Source organism: Mustela erminea, chromosome 12, assembly GCF_009829155.1.
Source record: "Mustela erminea isolate mMusErm1 chromosome 12, mMusErm1.Pri, whole genome shotgun sequence".
In the NCBI taxonomy this organism is placed as follows: domain Eukaryota; kingdom Metazoa; phylum Chordata; class Mammalia; order Carnivora; family Mustelidae; genus Mustela; species Mustela erminea.
The window spans coordinates 26,713,473-26,733,914 of record NC_045625.1 but is presented as its reverse complement, the minus strand read 5'-3'; the positions used below and the strand labels follow the sequence as shown (position 1 = coordinate 26,733,914).

The 20,442-nt window shown below is 38.3% G+C and overlaps 1 long non-coding RNA gene and 1 other non-coding gene across 2 annotated transcripts in view; both read left to right on the top strand.

The window, feature by feature from the left end:
* LOC116571100 overlaps positions 1–16,935 on the top strand; it is a 36,028-nt gene extending 19,093 nt beyond the window's left edge. Inside the window, exons 2-3 of the long non-coding RNA XR_004277708.1 lie at positions 15,333–15,503; positions 16,621–16,935. This is a non-coding gene — a long non-coding RNA (uncharacterized LOC116571100). The remainder of the gene's footprint in view (positions 1–15,332; positions 15,504–16,620) is intronic.
* LOC116571198 lies at positions 14,486–14,592 on the top strand. The gene has a single exon (XR_004277767.1). It is a non-coding gene; the product is annotated as a U6 spliceosomal RNA (small nuclear RNA).
* Positions 16,936–20,442: the final 3,507 nt, after the last annotated feature.

Below are 20,442 nucleotides of genomic sequence, written 5' to 3'. Positions count from 1 at the left end.
TCACAGATATATTCAGAACATTCCATCCCAAAGCAACAGAATACACATTCTTCTCTAGTGCACATGGGACATTCTCCAGAATAGATCGCATACTGGGTCACAAATCAGATCTCAACCGGTACCAAAAGATTGGGCTCATTCCCTGCATATTTTCAGACCACAATGCTTTGAAACTGGAACTCAATCACAAAAGGAAAGTTGGAAAGAACTCAAATACATGGAGGCTAAAGAGCATCCTACTAAAGAATGAATGGGCCAACCAGGAAATTAAAGAAGGGTTTTAAAAAGTCATGGAAATAAAAGAAAATGAAAACACAACTGTTCAAAATCTTTGGGATGCAGCAAAGGCGGTCCCAAGAGGGAAGTAACATGGCGATACAAGCCCTTCTCAAGAAACAAGAAAGGTCTCAAATACACAACATTACCTTATACCTAAAGGAGCTGGAGAAAGAACAGCAAAGAAAGCCTGACCCCAGCAGGAGAAGAGAAATCATCAAGATCAGAGCAGAAATCAAGGAATCGAAGAAAAGTAGGACAGATCAACGAAACTAGGAGCTGGTTCTTTGAAAGAATTAATAAGATTGCTAAACCCCTGGCCAGACTTATCAAAAAGAAAAGAGAAAGGACCCAAATAAATAAAATCATGAATGAAAGACGAGAGATCACAACCAACACCAAAGAAATACAAACAATTATAAGAACATATCATGAGCAACTATATGCCAACAAGTTAGGCAATCTGGAAGAAACAGATGCATTCCTAGAGATGTGTAAACTACCCAAAGTGAAACAGGAAGAAACAGAAAACCCGAACAGACCCATAATTAGCAAGGAGATTGAAACAGTAATCAGAAATCTCCCAATAGACAGGAACCCAGAGCCAGATGGCTTCCCAGGGCAATTCTACCAAGCATTTAAAGAAGAATTAATACCTGTTCTTCTGAAGCTGTTCCAAAATATAGAAATGGAAAAAAAAAAAAAAAAAGAAATCTAAACTCATTTTATGAGGCCAGCATTACCTCGAGCCTCAAACCGGACAGAGAGTCCACCAAAAAGGAGAATTACAGACCCATGTCCCTGATGAACATGGATGCAAAAAATCTCACCAAAGTACTAGCCAACAGGATCCAACAGTGCATTATAAGGATTATTCACCATGACCAAGTGGGATTTATTCCTGGGCTGCAGGGTTGGTTCAACACACACAATCAACCAATGTGATACTCTATATAAATAAAATAAAGGACAAGAACCATATGATCCTCTCAATAGAGGCAGGAAAAGCATTTGACAAAGTAAAACATCCTTTCTTGATTAAAACTCTTCATAGTGTAGGGATAGAGGGAACATACCTCACTATCATCAAAAACTTCATGAAAACCCCTTTTTCCCTAAGGTCAGGAACACAGCAGGAATATCCACTGTCACCACTGTTGTTCAGCATAGTACTAGAAGACCTAACCTTAGCAATCAGACAACAAAAAGAAATAAAAGGCATCCAAATTGGCAAAGAAGTAAAACTCTCATTCTTTGCAGATGACATGATACTCTATATGGAAAAGCCAAAAGACTCCACCCCAAAACTGCTAGAATTCATAAAGGAATTCAGTAAAGTGGCAGGATATAAAATCAATGCACAGGAATCAGTTGTATTTCTATATAACAAGAACAAGACAGAAGAAAGAGAAATTAAAGAGTGGATCCCCTTTAAAATTGCACCTAAAACCATAAGATACCTGGAATAAATCTAACCAAAGAGGCAAAGAATCTGTACTCAGAAAAGTATAGAATACCCTTGAAAGAAATTGAGGAAGACACAAAGAAATGAAAAAAATGTTCCATGCTCATGGATTGGAAGAACAATATTGTTAAGATGTCTATACCACATAGAGTGATCTATACATTCAATGCAATCCCTATCAAAATTCCATCAACTTTTTTCACAGAACTGGAACAAATAATCCTAAAATTTGTATGGAACCAGAAGAGACCCTAAATAGACAAAGAGATGTTGAAAAAGAAAACCAAAGCTGGTGGAGTAACAGTTTTGGACTTCAAGCTCTATTACAAAGCTGTAATCATCAAGACAGTATGGTACTGGCACAATAACAGAAACATGGATCAATGGAACAGAATAGAGAGCACAGAAATGGACTCTCCACTCTATGGCCAACTAATCTTTGATAAAGCAGAAAAGAATGTCCATTGAAAAAAGACCGTTCTTCAACAAATGGTGGTGGGAAAATTAGACAGCCACATGCAGATGAATGAAATTGGACCATTTCCTGACACCCACACAAAAATAGTCTCAAAATGGATGAAGTATCTTTATGTGAGGTATACACACACACACACACCCCTACATACATACAATGGAATATTACACAGCCATCAAAAATTGAAATCTTGGCATTTGTAACAACATGGATAGAAGTGGAGGGTATTTTGCTAAGTAAAGTAAGTCAATCAGAGATCATATGATCTCACAATTATCATATGATCTCACTGATAGGTGGAATTTGAGAAACAAAACAGGATCATCAGGGAAGAGAAGAAAAAACAAAACAAGATGAAACAAGAAAGGGAGACAAACCATATGACTCTTCATAAGACTTTTAATCTTAGGAAACAAACTGAGGGTTGCTGGAGTGGAGCGGGGGGTGGGAGGGATGAGGGGCTGAGTGATGGACATTGGGGAGGGTATGTGCTATGGTAAGCACTGTGAATTTGTAAGACTAATGAATCACAGACCTGTACTCCTGAAACAAATAATGCATTATATGTTAATAAAAATAAATTTTAAAAAGGTATTTTTTCATACTCTTCAGGATTTAAAAAAATTTGAGAATCATTGATACATAATGTTATATTAGTTTTAGATGTAGTATAGTGAGTTTATATCTTATGCTATACTCACCACAAGTGTAGCTAGCATCGGTCACAATACAACACTGTTAGAGTACCATTGACTATATTCCTTATGCTGGGCCTTTTAGTCCCATGATTTATTCATTTCATATCTGAAAGCCTGTATTTCCCACTCCCTTTCAACCATTTTGCCCAACTCCCTATCCTTCTCCCTTCTGGCAACCATCAGTTCTCTGTATTTATAGATATGATTCTGTTTTTGTTTGTTTTGTTATTTGTTTTTAGATTACACATAAGTAAAATCATATAGTTATTTGTTTTTCTCAGTCTGACTAATTTCACTTAGTATAATACCCTCTGGTTCCATCCACATTGTCTCAAATGGCATGATAAAATCCGTTTTTATGGCCAGTAGTGTTCTATTTACTTACACACACACATACACACACACACACACACACCCCTTCCTTAACCATTCTTCTGTTGATGGACACCTAGGTTGCTTCCGTATCTTGACTATTATATATAACATTGTAATAAACAGGACTTCAAATATCTCTGAATTTGTGTTTTTGTTTTCTTTGGGTAAATAGTGGTGGAATTACTGGGTTGTATGGTATTTTATTTTAGTTTTTTGAGAAAATTCTATACTATTTTCCACAGTGGCTGCACCAATTTACATTTCCACCAACAGTTTATGAAGGTTCTTTTTCCCCCCACATCCTCATCGAAACTTGTTGCTCCTTGTCTTTTTGATTTTAGCCACTCTGTCAGGGGGTAAGGTGATGTCTCATTGTGGTTTTGGTTTCCATTTCCCTAATGATTAGTGATGTTGAACTTCTTTTCAAGTGTCTGTTAACCATCTGTATGTCTTTTTTGAAACATGTCTATTCAGGTCCTACGCCCATTTTTGAATCAGATTGGGTTTTTTTGTTTTTGTTTTTGTCTTTGTTTGTTTGTTTTGGTTTGGTGGTGAGTTGTGTAAGTTCCTGATAGATTGTAGATATTAACCCCTTATCAGAAATATCATTTGTAAATACCTGTTGGGCCCCAAGAGGCTAAGATGGCGCTGGGTGGCCTTCTCTTCCGGATCGGGAACCCACATGGCCGACCACAAAGGCGCCAAAGTGGCGGTTTCGGTTTCCCATCAGTTTCGTTTCCCACGAGTCTCCACCCCCTGCAGGGCGTGTCTCTCCCAACTCCCGCCGACACGGCACATCCCCATTGGCCCCCACTTTGCTGACCTCACTTCCCTTCCCTCACCCCATATAAGCCGCTGCCCTGCTCCATAAAGCGAGATCCTGCTTCGACAGACCTCCCGAGCCCGGTGTCTTCTGTGGGTGCGTTCCGGGTTCGCGACACTCGCCATCCCGCTCAGCCCCAAGGAGAGGCCTCCGGCTGGCCCGGGCGCCTCCTCCCCTCGGCGGGGAGCCCAACAAATACCTCTCCCATTCGTAGGTTGCCTTTTGGTTTTGTTAATGCTTTCCTTCTTTGTGCAAAATCTTTTTATTTTGGTGTAGTCCGAATAGTTTATTTTTGCTTTTGTTTCCCTTGTCTTAGGAGACATGTCTAGAAAAATGTTGCTATAGCTGATGCCAGAGAAACTACTGCCTGTGTTCTTTTCTGTTAGTTTTATGGTTTCAGCTCTCACATTTAGGTCTTTCATTCATTTTGTGTTTATTTTTATGTATGATGTTAGAATATGAATCTTCATTCTTTTTTATGTAGCTGTCCAGTTTTCCCAGCACTGTTTATTGAAGAGACTGTCTTTTCCCAATTGTGTATTCTTGACTCCTTTGTCATAGATTAGTTGTTGACTATATAAGTATGAGCTTATTTCTGGGTTTTGTATTCTGTTCCATTGATCTATGTGTCTATTTTTATGCCAGTACCATTCCATTTTGATTACTGTAGCTTGGTATTATATCTTGAAATCTGGAACTATGATACCACTAGCTTTGTTTTTCTTTCTCAGAAGTACTTTGGTTATTCAAAGTCTTTTATGGTTCCATACAAATTCTAGTATTTGTCCCAGTTTTGTAAGTTTTCTGGATTTGTTCATTTTTATCTTATGTAAGTTTTAACATATAAACAAAAAATACACAGGCATTGCAGTATATATATTAAAACTTTTTAAAAAGAAATTCATAGTGATATATGATACAAAAGTCCAAAAACTATTGTGCTGGTAGGGAGGCATTGTGGCATTGCCAAACATTCATAAACTTTGGAGCCAAACAGATCAGCTGTGATTACCAACAGCAAGTACCATTTAATAAATTGCTCCTAGGGGTAGGCATCATTAGGTTGCAGCAGACATCTCATTCCGTTCAAAACCACATGTGGGAGGGATGACATGCCTGCATCTCCTTTTATGTCCACCTAGAAAATTTCCGAAGATGCTTTGGGGTAGGCTGGGTCTTCTGCTTACATGAGTGCCTTGGCCCTCAGATTCTTAAAATTTGAAATTGTTGGTTGAGCTCTTGTCTCTGACACTCTAAAAATCACTAAAGGGATTTCATTAAAAGGGACTTCTGTGGCATACATTGAACAAAAGAAAAACAATCCATAAAATCACCTCTTAACATTATTGTTGTAATTAAGTCAATGGGGGTATTGGCAGAAGGGGATGGAATAATAGGTTAAGAAAAATCCACAACCACAGTTAAAACTAAATTATAGTTAACCCTCTGTTATCTAGAGATGTTATCTGGAGATTATAATGTTGGCTAAGCCTGGGTGGGGTTTATTTTCCCAGTGGGCTGGGCTTTGGGAGGGGCGACGCCAAGTCCATTTTTCAAGGAAACCTCCAAAGGCAGGTGGTCCCCTCACATCCTACTTCTTGTTGGGGTAGAGGCTAGTAATCTGAACTCATTCATTTGCCACCCAGTTACTTACCCTTTAGGCTGAGGAGGCCTACCACTCTCAGAGCACTGCTACACTCTGACCACTGTTGATCTACTCTGAATAATTGAGCAGGGACTAAATATTACCATCTTACAGATGAGAAAACGGAGGCTTGAAGAGATTAAGTAACTTGCTCACTGACTGAAAGCTGGAGTCAGATTTAGGATTGGAGCCCAGGTCTGGCTGATTCCAAAGCCTCTGTGTCTTTCATTGCTTCCCTGCCACTTAACTTGTGGGGTTTGGTCCTACTGGGACAGAGATATTTTTGGATGGAGAGACTTTCAAAATATATCATATTGGCAGCTGCCAGTTCTGCCTATTCCAAATGATACCCTGTGCTTTTCTTTTTGTGTGTGTGACTTTGTTGAGAGTCATAAAGGACTTTTAAAGTCATCCATTCCAATGCTCTCATTTTATAATGAACAAAATTAATACCCAGAAAGATAAAGCAATTTACCCAGGATCCCCATGGTAATTAGTGATGGCTATAAACCTGCTGTATTTGAACTTTTGAACTCCTCACATTTTGGGAAAAAGATCCCAGAATATAAATGTGTGTGATTCAGCTCAAGTTTTCAAACATCTATAATTGAGGAACAGAGTTATAATTTTCTGAAGAAATAGGCCAAATCATGGTTTTCCATCAATCTTGTTTGAAACTTTAAGCCTGCTTGGAGTGGCACTTCCACTTACATTCTACCAACCCTGGGTTGGTTCTTATTCTTGCTTGCCTTGATTTAAAAAGATGAGCCACGTGACTACCAAGAGTTTGGAAGCTTTTCTGTTTTCAATAAAACAGCATGTAGAACTAGAACTCTTCTATTTAAGGATTTTTTTTTTCTGGTCATGAGGCAGTGAGTAACCATCACTAAACTCTATTTCTATCTGAGATTGAATTTATGAAAAACTCTGATTAGTTTTTTTTAGCTTGCACCTGAGCCTGTAGAATTACACATGGTTTCTAACTTGTCCTTTCTTCTTGTTATGAATAACAAGTGATCTTACTAAATAGGAGCTAAAAGCAGAAGAATTATTTTTTTTGTCTTCATTCATTTATTCAAACAATAAAAAATATATTGAGCACCAATGGGGTGCCAGGCCCTGTGTTCATCCTTGTCTTTGAAAAGGCATTTTTGGTCTAGTAGAGGAGACATACTCATGCGTGGTGTTTGAAATGGCACATGATGAATGTTGTCATAGAGACATATAGCACTGAGAAGCTTCTTTTTGCCCAGAGGAGGTGAGAAGACACTGACAAAAGTTATTTTTGATCTGGAAATTAAAGGATGAGTAGGAGTTCATTAGGTGGAGAAGAAAAACCAACACAAAGATAGAAATGGGGGCGCCTGGGTGGCTCAGTGGGTTAAGCCGCTGCCTTCGGCTCAGGTCATGATCTCAGGGTCCTGGGATCGAGGCCCGCATCGGGCTCTCTGCTCAGCAGGGAGCCTGCTTCTCTCTCTCTCTGCCTGCCTCTCCATCTACTTGTGATTTCTCTCTGTCAAATAAATAAATAAAATCTTTAAAAAAAAAAAAAAAAAAAGATAGAAATGGATTCCAGTTGGGTGGTAAATTCTCGGTGGCTGGTAATGTAAATGTGAATGACTGGTATTTCAACATATTGGGTTTGGAAACTGATTTCAAGCTTTTAAAATCAATTTTTAAAAATTAACTTTAAAAAAGATTTTATTTATTTATTTGAAAGACAGAGATCACAAGTAGGCAGAGAGGCATGCAGAGAGAGGGAGAAGTAGGCTCCCTGCTGAGCAGAGATCCTGGGATGAAGGCAGAGGCTTTAACCCACTAAGCCACCCAGGTGCCACCTAAAATTTAACTTTTAAAGCTAAATTGTAATTATTTGGCATTTCTGGCTACCATTGTGCTTCACTGTCAGGTGCTTTAAATAGTTAATCCTCACAACAATTCTATCCTGTGGCTATTGAGGAGGAAATTGAGTCTCAGGGAGCTTAAATGTCTTGCCAAGATCACAAAGCTAGTAAAGAGGCCTAGCAAGAGTTTTGTTCTTCAAATATGCTTTCACTCAGTGAAGTTCTTATTGTTAACCAAAATAGTAGCCTCTACTGTAAAGTATAAAACAAACCTTCAAGAATGATTTATTAGATGAATTTTATTTTTTTTAAAGATTTTATTTATTTATTTGACAGAGAGAGAACACAAGTAGGCAGAGAGGCAGGCAGAGAGAGAGAGAGAGGAGGAAGCAGGCTCCCTGCTGAGCAGAGAGCCTGATGCAGGACTCGATCCCAGGACCCTGAGATCATGACCTGAGCCGAAGGCAGCGGCTTAACCCACTGAGCCACCCAGGCGCCCCGAATTTTATTTTTTGAAAGATTTTTATTTATGGATTTGAGAGAGAGCATGAGTGGGGGTGGGGTGATGGGTGGGGGAGGAAGGGGCATAGGGAGAAGCAGGGCTCCATCCAGGACTCCTGGATCATGACCTGAGCCAAAGGTAGATGCTTAACATACTGAGCCACGGAGGCACCCCTATTAGATGAACTTTAAAGTATTATATAGGAGAATTTATTAAGATCTTACTTGGTCCAAGGTCTTGAGGTATATATCAAGAACTATTCACTTGGAGAGGTTAGGTGACACACTTTTATGACAGGGCTACTTAGGATAGCAACTGATACTTGATCTTTTGCTTCCTTCTGGTTCTTTGACATTGAATGCCAGTTATGCATCTTGGAGATATAAAAGTGAATAAGAAATAGTTTCCACAGAAAAATTTAATAACTTGCCCGAGGCTCATAAGGAATAGGGCTGGCGTAGAACCCAGGCAGTCTGGCTCCAGAGCCCATGCTGTTAACTTTGCTCTTAGAGAGGATGGTGATGGAAGTGAGAGGGGCAGCCTCACTTCAGTTCTGTTGTTGTTTGCTCAAAGAAGTTTCTCACATATATTTAGTGCCCCATGTCCCTATCTGTAGTCATATTTGCCTAACATGTCACCATTTATAAAGTACATTAATAAGCTTGACTTTGATGGTACTTCACAACAACCCTGGAGGTACAGATGAGGAACCAGGGGCAGAGAGGCTAAAGAAATTGTGTAACTCTCAGGCAAATGAAATAAGGTGCTTAAAGAGTTTTGAGAAGAGGACAGGACTGGAAGGTGGGCTGGAACTCAGAGCTGCCTGAGTAATTAACTGAATAGGACCAACTGTGTGAACAACAGCTGGTGGCCAATGGTGAGGGCAAGAAATGGCATCCATGGGTGCGTTCATGGAAAAGCAAGGGCAGAGATATTAGACTGAGAAGCAGGAAGCCTAATGGGCATGATCAGATAACCAGGACAATAGAAACCAAAACTACAGGGCCACAGCCTTAGGAATATCAGGATCCCAGGGAACATGGTGGAAGCTTTCTAATCTGAAAGGGAAAAAGCCAAGCTAACTGCCTTTGTCCAGACTAGGCTGGACAGTCTTAAGTCTTCAAATATAGTGATGAATGAACCAGCTGTCAGGAATTAAGGGTGAAACAGAGGCTCACCTACTAAGTCTCTACTCAAACTCCCCCTGAATACCTATCCATGTCCTTATCTTTCCATATCCTTTATAACCTAGCTCATATCCCTTTCCAACAGAAAGCCAAGAGGACATGATTCACTTGTCCTTTGAACCTTCTGAATCATCTTACTCTATACCTCTGAGAAAATAATTACATTTTGTTTTTCATTTGCAGACATGATTTTTCCTCATCTATATTATAAGCATCTTAGGGTCATTGATTACTTTTTTCACTTTTCAGTGTGTTCAAATCCCATCACTGCATAGAGGTACATAAAGCTGAACACTTTCTATTTTTTGGAACAGCTTCAGAAGAACAGGTATTAATTCTCCTTTTAAGTGGAAAGCATCTGGCCCTGGGTTCCCGTCTTTTGGGAGATTTTTGATTACTGTTTCAATCTCCTTGCTAATTATGGGTCTGTTCGGGTTTTCTGTTTCTTCCTGTTTCACTTTGGGTAGTTTACACATCTCTAGGAATGCATCTGTTTCTTCCAGATTGCCTAACTTGTTGGCATATAGTTGCTCATGATATGTTCTTATAATTGTTTGTATTTCTTTGGTGTTGGTTGTGATCTCTCGTCTTTCATTCATGATTTTATTTATTTGGGTCCTTTCTCTTTTCTTTTTGATAAGTCTGGCCAGGGGTTTAGCAATCTTATTAATTCTTTCAAAGAACCAGCTCCTAGTTTCGTTGATCTGTCCTACTTTTCTTCGATTCCTTGATTTCTGCTCTGATCTTGATGATTTCTCTTCTCCTGCTGGGGTCAGGCTTTCTTTGCTGTTCTTTCTCCAGCTCCTTTAGGTATAAGGTAATGTTGTGTATTTGAGACCTTTCTTGTTTCTTGAGAAGGGCTTGTATCGCCATGTTACTTCCCTCTTGGGACCGCCTTTGCTGCATCCCAAAGATTTTGAACAGTTGTGTTTTCATTTTCTTTTATTTCCATGACTTTTTAAAACCCTTCTTTAATTTCCTGGTTGGCCCATTCATTCTTTAGTAGGATGCTCTTTAGCCTCCATGTATTTGAGTTCTTTCCAACTTTCCTTTTGTGATTGAGTTCCAGTTTCAAAGCATTGTGGTCTGAAAATATGCAGGGAATGAGCCCAATCTTTTGGTACCGGTTGAGATCTGATTTGTGACCCAGTATGCGATCTATTCTGGAGAATGTCCCATGTGCACTAGAGAAGAATGTGTATTCTGTTGCTTTGGGATGGAATGTTCTGAATATATCTGTGAAGACCATCTGGTCCAGTGTGTCATTCAAAACCCTTTATTTCCTTGTCGATCTTTTGCTTAGAGGATCTGTCCATTTCAGTGAGGGGGGTGTTAAAGTCCCCGACTACTATTGTATTGTTATCCATGGGTTTCTTTGATTTTGTTATTAATTGGCTCATATAATTGGCTGCTCCCATGTTAGGGGCATAAATATTTACAATAGTTAGGTCTTCTTGTTGGACAGACCCTTTAAGTATGATACACTGTCCTTCCTCATCTCTTATTGCTGTTTTTGGTTTAAAATCTAATTTGTCTGATACAAGGATTGCCACCGTAGCTTTCTTTTGATGTCCACTGGCATGACTAATGTTTTCCCACCCCCTCACTTCCAATCTGGAGGTGCCTTTGGGTCTAAAATGAGTTTCTTGCAGACAGTATTATCGATGGGTCTTTTTTTTTTTTTCCTAATCCGACCTGATACGCTGTGTCTTCTGACTGGGGCATTTAGCCCATTTACATTCAGGGTAACTGTAGAAAGATATGAATTTAGTGTGATTGTATTACCTGTAAGGTGACAGTTATGGTGTATTTTCTTCTGTTCCTTTCTGGTTTATGTACCCTTTAGGCTCTCTCTTTGCTTAGAGGACCCCTTTCAGTATTTCCCACAGGGCTGGTTTGATGATTGCAGTTTCTTTTAGTTTTTGTTTGCCCTGGAAACTTTTATGTCTCCTTCTATTTTCAGTGACAGCACTCTTTGGCATTCTTTGCTGCATGTTTTTCTTGTTTAGTGCCCTGAATATATCATGCCAGTCCCTTCTGGCCTGCCAGGTCTCTGTGGATAGGTCTGCTGCCAATCTCATTTTTCTACCATTGTAGATTACCTCTTCTTCCAAGTTGCTTCCAGGATTTTCTCTTTGCCTCTGAGATTTTAAAGATTTTTAAGATTATCTAAGTTTTACTGTTAGATATCAGGGTGCTGACTTATTTTTATTGATTTGGTGGGGTTCTCATGCCCATTTCCTTCCCCAGATTAGGGAAGTCCTCCTCTATAATTTGCTCCAATATCTCTTCTGCCCCCCCCCTTTTTCTTCTGTGATCCCAATTATTCTAATATTGTTTCACTTTATGATATCCCTTATCTCATGAATTCTCTCCTCATGATCCAGTAATTGTTTATCTCTCTTTTTTTCAGCTTCATTATTCCCCATCATGTAGTCTTCTGTATCACTAATTCTCTCTTCTGCTTCATTTATCCTAGTAGTTAGAGCCTCCATTTGTTTTTTTTTTTTTAAGATTTCATTTATTTATTTGTCAGAGAGATATAGTACAGACAGGCAGAGTGGCAGGTAGAGGCAGAGGGAGAAGCAGGCTCCCCACAGAGCAAGGAGCCTGATGCGGGACTCGATCCCAGGACCCTGCGATCATGACCTGACCTGAAGGCAGCTGCTTAGCCACTGAGCCACCCAGGCATCCCAGAGCCTCCATTTTTTATTGCACCTCATTAATAGCCTTTTTAGTTTCTACTTGGTTAGATTTTATTTCTCCAGAAAGAGATTCTCTTGTATCTCCTATGCTCTTCAAGCCCTGCTAGTATCTTTTTAATTGTCATCCTCAACTCTAGTTCTGACATCTTACTAATGTCTATGTTGATTAGGTCCTTGGCAGTTAGTACTGCCTCTTATTCTTTTTTATTTTTTATTTTTGGAGGTAAGTTTTTCTGTTTTTTCTTTTTGTCCAATGAATAGATGAATGAAAGAACAAAATGCTAAAAGGGTAACAATGACCCCAGGAAAACACACACTAAACAAATCAGTAGAGACCTGAAACCAGGAGGAAAAGGGGGAAAAAAAAAAAAAAGCATATGATCAGGCTTGTGAATAGAACAGGGCAACACACTAAATTTTGGGTGTATTTCAGTCTGTTAGAAGAAACTGTCTCCCAAATTTTTAAAGAAAGAAAAATATATGTATGTGTGTATATATATATATATATATATATACACATACATATACAAAAATAAGGGTAAATACAATGACAGGAAGGAATATGACTGTAAAAGTGAAAATTTAAAAAGATTTTTAAAAAGGAAATGATAAGAAGTTGGTTGGGAAAGGAAAGAAGAAAAAATAAAGAAAAAATAGAAAAAGAAAAAATCAAGAAAATTTTAAAAATTAACTTTGAAGGAGTAAAGAATCATGGGAAAATAAGCCATGAATTCTATGTGCTGTCCTGCCCTAGTGCTGGAGTTTTGCAGTTCTTCTTAATCGGTAAACTTGGTCTTGGCTGGATGTTCTTGCTGATCTTCTGGGGGAGGGGCCTCTTGCAGTGATTTTCAAATGTCTGCTCAAGGTGGAATTGCACTGTCCTTGCCAGGGGCCAGGCTAAGTAATCTGCTTGGGTTTGTTCTCTGTAACTTTTATTACCTTAAGGATTTCTGAGGATAAGAATGAAAATGGCACTAGAAGAACAGAGAATTTGGAGCCCCGCTCCTCAGTGCACCCTCAGAGAAAAGCAGCCAATCATTCCTGTCTCCCTGGTCTTCGGCTACATTCCATGCTCAACTGGCCTGTGACTGATCATTTCCATCTCTGGCACATGACTATTTGGAGTTTCAAAACCCAGCAGATTCCTGCAGTATGCTCCCATGCTGATCCTCCCGATGGAGGAAGAGGAGTCTCCCCAGATCTGTCACTTGTTGGGTCCCTGCTTGAAGAGTAGTGGCCTGACTGTGCCTTGGATCACAGTATATAGCAACCTCGAGCTGAGAGTGCACTCCTTGGCTCACTCTTTGCAGTCAGTTTCCCAGCTCTGGTACCTGGGAGCATTGGCATCAGGCACCCTCAGTGCCTGGCATCAGGCACCCTCAGTCTTCCTGTGACCCAGAGGGTCCTGAACCACAGGGTTCAACCCCTACCAAGCCACTGCAGCAATGTCCCTCAGGGGAGCAGACTTCTAAAAGTTGTGATTTTGTGCTCTGCTGCTCTCACTTGCTGATAGCCAGCTGATGAACGCTCCCTCCCCACCATAGTCTATCTTCCCATAAATCGCCTCAGATTCACTTCTCTGCACAACCTACCTTCCAGAAAATGGTCGTTTTTCTATTCATAGTGTTGCCACTATTCTCTTTTTTGATATCTTGTGAATTCATAGGTGTTCAGAATGGTTTTTTAACTATCTAGCTGAATTCCTGGTACCAGACAAAATTTAGGTCTCCTACTCCTCTGCCATCTTGCTATCCTCAAAAATAACTTTAAATAATCTGTATTTCACTACTTTGTAGAACAAAGAAAAACTGTAAACAATGTATTTGAATATGGCTAATTATTTTTAGAACCTTGGTTTAATATGTGGTGTCATAGCTGTTTGAAGGCTTCTGTTTAAGTTTGGTTTATAGCAGCATTTAATTGTTATGGTTCTCATAGCTAGAAAGAACTTCACATAGAAATTCCTAATGGAACCAAATATCAGTCTCTCATTGACTTCACTTACTAAATCACAATACTCATTTTTCAATCCTAACCACCATTTATACAGAAGTTTTTGTTGAAGTTTGGCTAATAAATTTCTATTATGCCTGATGCCAAAAAAACTACTCCAGCAAACATATTGGAAGGATTGCATATTTACATTTTTTAACAAATAGATCCAAAACCCACTAAAACTCTTCGGGAGACTATTAAACATATGGAAAAATTCTGTTTCCAATTTTATTAAATATGTGGGTGACAAATGTATATAATTCCTACAACTAAACAATATAATAATACAAAAAACATTCCCCAAAAACCATTTTCAAAAATGTCCTCTGAGTTTCTTTTAAAAAGTGGGGTTTTTTTCCCATTATTAAATGTCACTTTCACCTTGAAGAAACAAGCTATTTAATTTGTCCTTATTTTTCTTTTAATTTATCTGGTATATTGCACACTACTGGCCACCACCTGTCATCATATAAAAGGTCAATAAATTGGAGATCTGTGCTCACTTCAGTAACACATATACTAAAATTGGAACGATACAGAGAAGATTAGCATGGCCCCTGCGCAAGGATGACACGCAAATTCGTGAAGCATTCCATATTTATAAATAAATAGATAAATAAATAAATAAATTGGAGATTGGTCTTTAACTTTAGCACCCTTCTTAAGGGCTTTGATATAAGATACATGGTGAACTTCTTAGGTTCATGGCTAGTCCTTGCTCATTATAAAGCAGGGGTCAGCAAACTACAGCCTCAGATCAGATCCAGCCCACCACTGTTTTTATAGATTTTTACTGTAACACAGTCACACTCATTCATATAAATATTGTCTATGACTGCTTTCACCATACAGGAGTAGATCTGAAATGTTGTGACAGAGACCATATGGCCTGCAAAGCCTAAAACATTTACAATTTTCCTCTTTACAGAAAAAAACTGCCAACCCTGGATCATCATAAAATTTTTGCTAGTACAAGTTTTCTGTTTCACAAGATTCAGCACATAAATTCCTGGAATTTTAAGCACTATAGCTTTGAATTCCTTCCTGCAATAGCTTTCTATGAATGATGCAGTGATTATATTTCTCTTGTGGTTCTGTCCCTCTAGCCTTACCACTTCTTTCATTAAAGAAGTCATTAATATATTTATAATTAATATATTTTTCCCAGGATATCTCTGCATCAGTGGAAAGACAGAGAGAATAGTTTTTCATGTATTTCATTATTGAAACAGAATGTAGCAAATGTCATAAACTGAGACAAGTTAGAAACATCTGTACTTTCATCCAACCATATCAGAAACTTCCCACAATGTCATATCTATCCTAATGCTTGCTTTTTCAGATCTTCATCATTGTTTTCCAGGCATCTCCCAAGGATATCTGCTGACAAAGGAACACATTTTTGCTTATTATTTCGGCCAATTTTTCCTATGGCAGAAGATCGTTTCCCTAATAGTATGCAGCTTTTTAACTTCTGTCCTCAAGCAAAACCCATAAAGTTAGTGAAATTATGGTAAGTGAACTTGAGCAGTGCCTGACTAAAACATCACTGTAAAAAAAGCTGTAGAGCTCTGCCTTTAATGTTCTGAAAGCTTCATTTCCAAATGTCACAATAATCATGACAGCTGCACAGATAAAACTCAAACTCAAGTACCCTTTGGGTCAAATTGTCTACTGTTGTCTACATTGTCCACTGTTAATGGTATTATTTAAATCCATAGTTCCAAGAGGCTCCATGAAAATGTCTAATTTTTTGGATTACTACTTATCAGATCTGACTATATCATCCTTGTTTCTTTATCCCAACAAGGGTCACAAAGAACTCATAACAGGAGCAGATCTGTTTGCTCAGCCATTTTGTTCATTGTTTCCTTACTAGGTATTACCTTAAATTCATAATTTCTTTAGAGATATCTTTTCAAGAAATTTATTCATTTTGTTATTTTAATTTAAACTATATAACATACTACTTTCTGAATCCACCTTAACCCATATGAACTGCAATATAATCACAGTACGCTGAAAGCCAATACCCACAAGAAAATAATTGGTCAAACCTTCCATGTTATGGAAACCTCATTCTTCCCTCAGAGCACTCTATGAACTACACTTCATATTTGACTGTGTGAAGGCACCAATGTCAAGCTGTTTATTATATGTTAGTAATAGTTAATTTTTCTCATTATTTAGATAAACACAGAGAGAGGTAATAATTTTTTTTTTCATACACAGTGAACTGTCTTATATACTCTACTTTGGTTTGGAGACCATACAATGATTCTGCCACTTTAAAAAGTAAAGACTCAGAACAAGGGAAGTGAGATTATTCTATTAATACTTTTGGAACACCTACCACGTACAAAAAGAAGTATATCAGGTGCTTTATGAATGTTACAAAGATCAATCAAATTAATCAGACATGGATCCTGCCTTCAGCTCCAGTCACTCATTCATTTACCCACTAAGCAATCATTTATTGGGTATCTTCCAGTTCTGAGGATGGGGGTAGGTGCTAGGGTTTTGGTGGCCTGGTGACTTTTACTTCAGATATGACAAACCATTTAGCCAACTTGAATTCACTTGAACAGATAGGTCATTATCGTGTAAATTTTTCATTTTTGTCTGCCCAGAATTCACTCTCCCTTTCTAGTAGCACTCCAGTTTCCTTCTGGGTAACTACTTCTTCCCACTGTGAGACACTAAACCAAGCTGAAACTACAGGATCAAAGACACCATGAATAAGAAGTCCATCCTCTACAAGGAAAACCACAACAGACAGAAGCAGAGAAGACCAAATGATCCCAGGAAAACAGCAGCCTTATTTCCTTAGTCTTTATTTCCCTTTTGCTTACCCTCTAAGGTCATTTCTTCTCCACAAATACCTATTACACCTGGGCCTCAATGTCCAGGACAAAAAGTGTTAGAATCATATAATAAACATACCATTTTACTTGAGCTAATTTGAGTGTTCCTCTTCTCTGAGAATTATTTGGACCCAGAAAAGAGAGTTGCAAAAAACAAACACCAAGGAAATTAAGAATGAGTATTTTAGGGGTGCCTGGCTGGTGCAGTTGGTAAAGCATGTGACCCTTGAGCTCAGGGTTATGAGTTTGAGCCCCACACTGGGCATAGAAATTACTTAAAATCTGAAGAAAAAGAAAAGAATGATTATTGTAGTCAACTAGGATGTTCTCCAACCTTCCCATCTTCATTCTCCACTCTAGATGATGAGTTAACAGACTGAGATATACAGTGGAGAATCAGCTGGTTAAACTTTTACCTTGAATCTCTTTGCAACCCTAGGCAAAATATCAATAGAAAGAGGAAAGAAAAAACTCAGTTCCATGTTGTCTGACTTGAAACAGACTGAGAAAAAATCCATTTATTGTTATTACGAGTTGGGGCCTCAGTGTGGAAATTCCTCATCATTTCCCTGAGGGCCTAGGGATCCCCTTTAATCTAATAATTTTAGTAGGGACACTACAATGGGTAGCCAGTGGCAGACACAGAATTACAGTATAAGCTGGAAAACTAGGCACTGCTTCTGCTGGAAGGAAAGCTTTGGCAGATATCTGACGTGAAATGATCAAGGTTTCATAAAGGTTGAATGCTTGATCTTCACAAGTCCTGGGAACAGGTAATGCAAGGCTTTCAGTCCTATAGATACTGCACAGTCAGCTGGAAAAGTTTCTGATCCAAGATGACTCCAGGGCACAAAGACAAGGCCCAGCACACAAGTTTTCTGAATTCACTAGTCCAGATTTTTCTTAAGCCATTTTTTTGACTGTGGGTCAATGACCCTTCTTACTTTCTTATCACATCCCTTTCATCTTTTCATACCTGAAGCCTTAGTCCCTCTTTTCCCCCACCTCCTCGCTAAAGTCCTTAATGACTGTACTCAGTATTATTGGAAAGAACTTATATGGTCAATGAAAAAAAATCAAAGCTGGGTGAGAAGGATAAGAAACCAGTAGCACCCACCTCTTCCTCAATAGCATGAAAGCATGTTTGAAACAACAGTCTTCAAAATACAATTGCCTAAATTTTTATTTCCTAGAAAGGGACAGATACAGATTTATAGATGTATTTAGGAGATATATAGATATAAATACATGTGATATATGTGAGATGGATAAACACATATATTCTATTTTGAGGAACATGTCCACTACTCAAAAATGAGCTGAGTGATTCCTTCTAATTCAAAACAGTAAAGACAGAAAAGTCTGGATCTCCATTTTAATACAAGTTAAACATTAAATGAATAGATATATGTAACATTACTGCAAAACCATTTCTACTTACAGTGTTTTAAAACAGACAACATAAATGCTTTTATTTAAAAAGACTGAAGCTCCAGATATTGGAATGGGGATATCTGAGAAGTACCAGAGGGACTAAGAAAGCTTGACCTCTAGCCCTGCATAAGGACTTCACGTTGGTAAGATTCCTTTTATTTGGGAGAACCTGAAGCTGCCATAATGTGTGTCTAAGAAACTCATTCCTTTGCCAGATAGGTGAATCTTTGCTGTTCTTGCTCAGTAAGAAGTAATATTTATCATAGAAAGATTACCACCACAGATTGTGTTCCCCTTTTAATCCTTCCTAAATTAGAGCTTTTCACTGAGGATATTTTATTCCTCAATTACACATGCATAGCTGAACCAAGAAAAGTCTCATCCAAACCCTCCTGAGAAGAAGGAAGATCTCCCAGGGATTTGGACTTGGAGCTATATCAGGAGAGAGTAAATGTATTTTAGGGATCTGTATGATGGCTATGTTGTGTTGGCCTGGAACATTCTTAGGATACTAATTACAGGAAGAACGTATTAGACTGGGCAGTCAAGAAGTAGATTGTAGTGGACTGGTAATTTATTTTTTTCCTCCAAAATGCTTTCACATGTTCCTTCTCTTATGAGATTTTTCTACCCTGGCCATGCACTGGGCAAATTATCCAGGTCTGACCAACTCCTCTGGCAACTGCAGTGGTTTAAGGTGAAGCATGTGACACAAACAAAACCCAGTAGAATGCTTCATCAAGACTGAAATAGAAACTCTGGAAGAAAGGTATTTTCCCCCCTCTGGGGTTCCTAAGCTAGGAGTACCAGCAACCATGTCCATATTGAAAAGCAGGAGAGATCTGGCAGCAATATGCAAAGAGAAGAAAATGCAAGTAGAAATGATAATGAGAGCGGGAGAAAGAATTCCTGGTGGCATGGAGGCTTTAATTCTACCCCGAGACCCTAATTCTTGCAGTTCTTCCTGTAGTTCTAGAAACTACCCCATCCCTGCTCTGTGACCCAGTAAACCACCTCCCTTATCTGTGGAGGCCAATTTATATGGGCTTCTATCACTTCAAAGAGTTCTGAATAATAAATGCTCAGAACTATGTGGTACTCAGAGAATTAAACAAAAGTTTAGTTTATTGTTGTTGTTGTTATATTTGTTTGTTTGTTTACTGAAACTGTAATACATGCCTTATGTAAAAATTCAAACAGTACCCAAAGGTATATTACGTAATTATAATTCTTCCTTCTACTACCCCCAGAGTTCTTCTGCAGTGGCAAAAATTTAATCATTTCTTATGTATCCTTCCATGAATTTTCTTGAATTAACCTTATAGTACCCTAAAGGGACAAGGAGAGAATAAAGGGAGGGAGATGTATGGTGCCAGACCTAGCTCAACAAAGCAGGGATGCATCAATATTATCTCTACTTTTTTTCCTTTCCACTGGTAATAAGTTTAAATCTGCAGTTTTGAGAATGTCCTACCATAAACTTTTACATTTTATATTTTTAAGTAAAATCTCAACAGGGAAGAACTAGTTAATGAGTTTTCTCTTGTCATCAGGGAGGGCTTTTACAACACACTTTAAAACACCCCAAATCTTGAAACAATTAACAAAACCATTGAACTTCACAAAAGTTTGTTTGTTTTTTTAAGGCCTATAAACAGAGGTTTTTTTTTTTTTTAACTCTTTATCTAAGCTGCCTGGTTTGAGATTTCCCTCCTGTAAAATAGTCAAGAGTTCAGACAATCTATGTTGTCAGAGTGGTTTTATTTTTTATCTTTAAATTTGTGGCACAAAAGAAATCGCTGGGAGACCATGTTTAAAGGTACTGCTGATTCAAATATATTTTGGAAGTTGTTACACAATACATAAAGGTATGTCCAAAAATAAATGCTGTACAACATTGTGAATGTACTAAATGCCATTGATTTGTTCACTTTAAAATGTTTTATTTCCTGTTATGTGACTCTCACTTCAACAATAAAAAAAAAAAAAGATGGTGCTTAAGAAAGTTCTACATTTTATAAAGCAAGTCTAAACTAGAAAAATGTTTTAAGTCCTCATCTCTGATAAAACAAACAAACAAACAAACAAACAAAAACAAGAATTAACCTTTGTTGCCAATATATTCTGGGCAAGACTCTGTGCTAAAAGTTTTCC